General features: G+C 38.1%; 1 protein-coding gene across 1 annotated transcript in view; it reads right to left on the reverse strand.

Moving 5' to 3' along the window:
• Window positions 1–1,334, reverse strand: part of VIT (vitrin) — a 74,164-nt gene extending 72,830 nt beyond the window's left edge. Inside the window, exon 1 of the mRNA XM_058164562.1 lies at window positions 1,084–1,334. The gene's annotated coding sequence lies outside the window, so the exon portion shown is untranslated. The remainder of the gene's footprint in view (window positions 1–1,083) is intronic.
• Window positions 1,335–7,230: the final 5,896 nt, after the last annotated feature.

Below are 7,230 nucleotides of genomic sequence, written 5' to 3' on the forward strand. Positions count from 1 at the left end.
AAAAGAGATGGAGTTATTCTTTGCAACTTGAGTAATCAGACTTCATTATTTTTTGTTTCATCTAATTGGGATATAATTGTAAATGTTGAGTTACACTCTGGGTTGTCTTAACAAGGAGGGCAGGAACTCACTTTGCCTTCCATAGACATACACACTAATGATCTTTGCTGAATCTTCAAGGGAAAATCTTGTGACTTAGCTTCAATTTGCCATGTTAATAAATGATGACATTTTTATCACTTTCTGATAAGGAAGGAAGGAAGGAAGGAAGGAAGGAAGGAAGGAAGGAAGGAAGGAAGGAAGGAAGGACCATCCTAAAGGTATTTTCCCAATTTCTTCTCCAAATTTGAAATGGCTTCATTGCGGCTCCAGGGTTGCAGCTAATAGTAGCTAATTATCTTCAGGCACATTTTTCCTTTTTTTGAAATTTTGCTTGGAGCACTCTGTACTTGTTGCTACTAGCCTGACACAACCACATTTTAGAAATTTATTAGGAATCTAATCGTCAGGGAGAAGGTGAGCTGCTTTGACAGGCTGGATAATGCTACTGCTCTTCAAAGTGTTAAAGACCCTGCAGCCTTCAGCACAAAAGCTTTTCGGGAGAGGAGGGAAGGGGGGAAGGGAAAGAAAGAGAGTTGGTAGCAGTTCATATATGCATACTGGTTTTTCAGGAGAGTTTTCCTACATAGCATTCTTTCTGGGCTCCCAAATAAGGATCGTGCATCAGTGTCACAATAGTTGTGCAGTTTTGAGTTACACATCTAGTTATTGGAGAAAATGGAAGTAGGACTAAAAAATCCATATCTAAGAAAATACACAGATGCTTATAGAACTACTCTTGAGGCCATCAGGTAATGTTTATCAAAACTTGGGGAGGCACCATTGATCTGTGTTTGCAAACTCTGAATACATCAATTAGGCAAAGAATTGGTGGAGCATTTTCTTCCCTTTGAGCATCTCCCCATTGGCATAACCTCCACCAAATTATCCAAACTATACATTTCTCTTTCCCTCCATCTCTCTCTCACTATCCTTTCCCAAAACTGATCTCAAATGGCATTAGAGAGAAACAATCAGCATTACCTTGATGGAAGTGTAGAATTGTTCCGATTCTTTTTCTTCAACCAGAAGGACTGGTTACTTTTCCTGAGTTTTTCTGCATGCAATCTTCAGGCAGACTTAGTCTAAAGAGTCAGGTACGAGTAAGAAATGAAGTCCAGTTTTGCACCTTTTCTCTTTTGCATCAAACATTCCCAGCAAAGTCCCAGCAGCAAGAAAGGCACATTATATTCTCTCTCTGATGACGAACACAGACTCCTTACAGTGATGTTGTTGCTGACTTCGGCACTGCTCTTTGGAGTTTCTTCTCCCTCCCACTTTTTCCCCCTCTAGTGGGAATTTTTTTTAAAAAAAAATATACGTGTGTTTGTGTGTATTGTGAGATCATACTGTTTTGTCAGGGGGATTGCATTGTGAGTAATGTCACAACAGACTTGATATTGGTTTAGGTAGTGGATTTTTATTTTTTTTAAAAAAGAAAAGGACATTTATCTTAATACTACCAAAACTTTCATTTAGGAATGTCATTGAGAGAAATGAACTAAATTGCCTCTGACACTTGTGCTTTCATCCTTCACAGACTGCTACTTTGGTGTTTTTACTCTGAGAAGCTACAGGAATTTTGTCTTTTCTTTGTTATTCAATGTGCCAAATTAGTCTGAAGTCTTTTACATTAATTTTATTCTATCAAACAAGAAAACTTTTGTTACTCACATTATTGCAAAGTGTTGCACAGCAGTGGTCAACAACTGGAAATAACTGCCCTTATTTTTATTTATTTATTTATATTGAGTGAAATGCTCACAAAAGCCTCTTTAGACAATGATTCATTTTTTGATATCAACATTTATTTTTATGCATTTATTTTAAAATACAAAGGGTGCAGCTGCTTATATTGTATACTGGGCAACACACAAAACAGTAAAAACAACGCCGCCAAACTCTAAAATAAAAATCAACCAACAAAAATGCATAGTCATATTTTATTAGGAGGAACTGTTTAATTGTTTCAACTTTCAGTCAAAAGAAACTGAGCTGACTTGTGTATTGCTTGGAATTTAATAATTATAAAATAAAAGACAAAGCAAAGAGAGAAGATGCAAATAACATTTGTTTCTCAAAGAAAAGACTTCTCAAATTTATGTATGTTGTACGTATGTATACTGCCACTTCTTATGACTTTTGGAAGTTAAAATATTACCGGTATATATTTTATTCTACATTATAAAACAAAACAATGTTCACTGTAAAATAAAGTTAAAATTAAGTTAATTTTAAATCATGTTAACAGAACTCTGTTGAGATAATAATACATCCCAAAACTCTCAAAATAACCGGGTATGTCCATATTGTTAAAGATGGAGACAATATTGCCTTTGAGTGAAGATGTTTCCAGAGGATGAGGTATCATGAGGAACATTGCCTCCAAGCCTTAACTTCTGCCCTTATTTCCAAGAAGTGGAACATTAGTAAAAGTTCTCCCCAGGAAAGACACTGTGGATGGGTCAAATTTGAGGAGATGGTCCTGTGGAGAACCCTGATGCCAAGCCATATAGGGTTTTATAGATCAAACCAGCACTTTGGACTGCCTCCAGAAACCTACTGACAATCAGGTTTCTGAGCAGTCTTCCAAGGCAGTCACACAGAACACATTCCAGTAATCCAGAGGTGTGGTGATCAAGACATGAGTCACCATAGCAAGGTCATAAACTGGCTTTTTTAGTTATTGGAATATACAAGAATCAGTCAACTGATGATTCAATATTCCAAGGTTAGAAAGATTATTAGAATTACCTTGCTATAACTTTTTAATAGTCTCTGTCATATATTTGATGCTTCCGTGGACCTTTTTTTAAATAACAGTGCAAAACAATCAAACCATTATATAAAAATAGAGCAGCAGGTATATTAAATCTGTAGATTTCCAGATGTTTCTCAATTTCAGCTTTCAACATTTGTGACTACTAGATAACGAGGGTCAAACACAAAATGTATTCATTATTGTCAAGTTTTTATTTGTTAGAAGATCACGTTTCCAAAAAATTCCCCCGGATTGAAACAAGTTAATTATGATCATTATTTATGCAAGCACCTGTACCAAAAGAGATCATGGATTCATTGTTAACTTGGAGCAATTATTAACAAGTTTTCCCGTACCCTTATATCATGTTCCTTTCAAGTTACCTGTATCTAAGGAAATGGCAATGAATCCATTCAAGGTGTGGGGGAGAGAGGAGCAATTGTTTTTGTCTGAGCTAGGAAACAAAATAAGAACTGCCTAGAGCTACTATCTGAAGCCAAATAATATCCATTTCAGATATTATTGCACACAAGGAAGGAGACAAAATATGTTGAAATGGATATAAATCAGGGAAAGTTTCTATAAGGGAATATTTACATGACTTGTATGGTTTTTGTTGTGTGTAAATACTGACTGGATATCAAATGTGGTTTTTGAGTCATGGAGAGCTATCAAAACAGGTTAACTTGATGCTCTTTATTATATTGCTATGGGGTAATTTTAAGGAAGGCAAGGGCATTTCTTTGCTCTCTCTTTTCAGAGTTCTTTGTTACTCTGGTTTTTAAATTGTAACCATAGCAAATGCCTTTAAAAGTTAATCTTTAATATTAGATTACTGCTGCCATTTTAGATTTTGAGACTGAAGGGAAATCTCTGTGGGGACAAGATTTCTAGTAATATTTCCATCCTTTTCTTTGTCTAACTTGAAATACATGGCATTTGTAATTGAATGTGATTATACATTCTGTCTTAGTGCAGACTGTTGAGATACCACACTTTAAACTTTTAAACCAGTTTTACCGTTAACAGCAGTCTGGGTTTAGCAGCATAATGTTTTGTGATTCCCTTCCTCCCCTTCCCCCTTCTCTAGGGAATATTGCTGTTTCCTTTCTAGCGGAAAATCTTTCTTGGCATGCCGAGAAATGCCAAATTTCTTAGTCTGAATGCCAAATGATAGAAACAATCATTTTATTAATCCAAAGCTAGGTGTTATACCAAGTCACTGGTCTCTTGCTCAAGTTCCATGAACAAGAAAAGGAATGGAAAAGAATGAAACTTTGATTTTGGGTTTTAACCGATTAAATTGATAGATCTTTATAGAAATGGCTTGTTCATATTATTATGAAAAAGCAAAAAGGTGTGATTTGATGTTAATGCCTTATTTTACTGCAACAGAGGGAGTCGGCAGTCATTTTTTTTTCTTATCCTTCCTCACTTCTCTTCCCCCTCTTCCTCCCCACTGTCTTCCTATTTACTTTTGTATTTTGTATCTTATTTTATCTTATAACTCAATAAAAATCTTTTTTTTTAGAAAAAGATCCACGAACAAGAGCTGCATTATCTTATATAGAAGATTAACCAAGGACACTCAGTTACAATACAAGTAGTCCTCACTTAATGATCACTTGTTCAGTGATTGAAGTTATGACAGTACTGAATGAGGTGTGGGGGGGTTATGACAGGCCCTTGTAGTTGCAATGGTCGCAGTGTCCCCATGGTCATATGATCATGATTCAGGCAGTTGATAACCAGCTTGCGAATACAACATGGCAATGTCTGGTTACAACATTGCGGTGGCTCAGGGGCTAGGATGTTTTTTTGTTTTTTTTAATTTGCATTTATATCCCACCCTTCTCCGAAGACTCAGGGTGGTTTACACTATGTCAAACTATAGTCTTCATCCATTTGTATATTATATACAAAGTCAACTTATTGCCCCCAACAATCTGGGTCCTCATTTTACCTACCTTATAAAGGATGGAAGGCTGAGTCAACCTTGGGCCTGGTGGGGCTTGAACCTGCAGTAATTGCAAGCAGCTGCTGTTAATAATAGACTGTCTTAGCAGTCTGAGCCACTGCTCAGTTGAGTTTGTCAATCAAAAGGTCGGTGGTTCGAAACCCTAGTGCTGCCGCGTGATGGGATGAGCTCCCGTTACTTGTCCCAGCTTCTGCCAACCTAGCCGTTTCGAAAGCACGTAAAAATGCAAGTAGAAAAAATAGGGACCACTTTTGGTGGGAAGGTAACAGCATTCCGTGCGCCTTTGGCATTGAGTCATGCCGGCCACATGACCACGGAGACGTCTTTGGACAGTGCTGGCTCTTCGGCTTTGAAACGGAGATGAGCACCACCCCCTAGAGTTGGCAACAACTAGCACGTATGTGCGAGGGGAACCTTTATCTTTACCTAATGTCCTACAGTCACCACCATTGGTGACCTGCCCTGCTGCTTCCAATAGGCAAAACCAATGGGGAAATCAGCAGGAGATCCCAAATGTTGGCCACATGCCATTGTGCTTAAGTGAGCATTCTGGAGTCACTTAACAACAACAATCAGAACTGGAACTGCTATAAGACAGCGCAATCACATACATCATGCTTTATGACCCTGGCTCTTCGTGATGGAGTCGCAAGTCCTAATTAACATAATTAACTAAGAACTACCGGTACAGCTGATAAGAAGACATGGTAATTAAAGGATACACAAGTATCCTTCATAGTGCAGGACCAGACACATTCTTTAGTTGCTTTGATGCACAAGTTATAATCAAATTGTTCTAACAAGCTGTACTGTACTTAATTGCTACTTAATTGCTACTGTACTTAACTAACAGAGAGAAAAGGAATCCGTAACAGAAATTTTCATCAAATCTTATGCTTCTGAGACATGATCTTTGTAACCAATTAGTCACTACCATATAGCTATGGTCATGTGTACTTATTCCAGATCTTCCCATCTCGCAACTTTAGAGTGATTAGAAATAGAAGCTTATATGATTCAAATGTAGTTACTGAGTTGTCAATCATGACAGATATGGAACACACGTGTGTGTGTGTGTGTGTGTGTGTGTGTGTGTGTGTGTGTGTGTATCTAAGGTAATGAAACAATTTTCTTATCAAAATCATTGACCAATATTCCAATCAAAGATCAACACTTTAAGGCAATGGTCAGCAACCTGTGGCTCTGGAGTTGCATGTGGCTCTTTCATCCCTCTGCTGCAGCTCCCTGTTGTTGGTCAGCTCCACAATTGATAGGGCTTATGGTTAGGACAGGTAGAGGAAAAAGGATGCCCATGCTAGGAGGAGACTCTATAGTGGGGGAAAACCGGACTTCCGGTTGGCATAGGAAAATGGACGCCACACTAGGAGGAAACCCTATGGTGCGGGAACCGGACTTCTGATCAGCAGAGGAAAAAGGACGCCATGCTAGGAGGAGACTATGATGGGGAACCGGACTTCCGGTTGGCTTCCGAATCGAATGGGGACTTCCAGTTAGGACCTTTGTGGCTCTTTGAGTGTTTAAGGTTGTCGACTCTGCTTTAAGGTAATATAATCATAAAATCATTGAATTGAAAAGAACCTGATAAATTATGTATTCCAGCCCCTTGCTCAGTGCAGGGTTCATTAGGGCAATGAAGAATATGTCTGCACCCTCTTCTGTATGAACTTACCTTTTACATTTCTCAGACTTAAACCAGTGAGACTTCAACGTTTTTCTGGCCCACCTGTCCAATCAGAGTATTTTCAATATCAAACAAAGTGGCCACTTCTTCAGCAGCTAGTTCTTTCCACCAATTCTTGGTTTTCTTTTTGGGGTTGTTTTTGGAGGCTAAAATCATGCATAGAAGCAATTTCCTTTAGATTGTCGAACAACAATAAGAAGTTAAATTTGCCTGTTTTGGTTGATTTCCCTGGAAATGCTGTAAGGCAAATATCCTGAGAAGAGCACTGGAACCTTGTAAATGTTGAAGAAGGCATGAATGCATTTTGCAGTGTTCTGGGAAAGATTTTGTCTATGCTGTGTATTCTATTTAGAACATAAAATACCCACAAAATTCCAGGTTACAGCTTAACTACCATGAATAGCCAAAACCCAAATTTGAATGATACCCATTAAATTTGGAATCAGGAAATGCCACTCGGTTAGGTTTGGAGGCTGGTGCTTTTCATGTAAGGAGGCTTATGTTCATTATATACCACAAGAATCTTGTTAAAAGACTTTGGAGCTTAAATTGAGGATGCCAACTTCAGAGACCATGAGGGTGGGCAATCTGGCTGGGCGTTGGCTACATCTTCTGCAGGCTTTAATTAAAGCCTTGCTAATTTGCTATATTGACAGTAAGTGTCCTACTTGACCAAATCTTTGCAAATTG

This window comes from Ahaetulla prasina, chromosome 1 (assembly GCF_028640845.1).
Source record: "Ahaetulla prasina isolate Xishuangbanna chromosome 1, ASM2864084v1, whole genome shotgun sequence".
Taxonomy (NCBI): domain Eukaryota; kingdom Metazoa; phylum Chordata; class Lepidosauria; order Squamata; family Colubridae; genus Ahaetulla; species Ahaetulla prasina.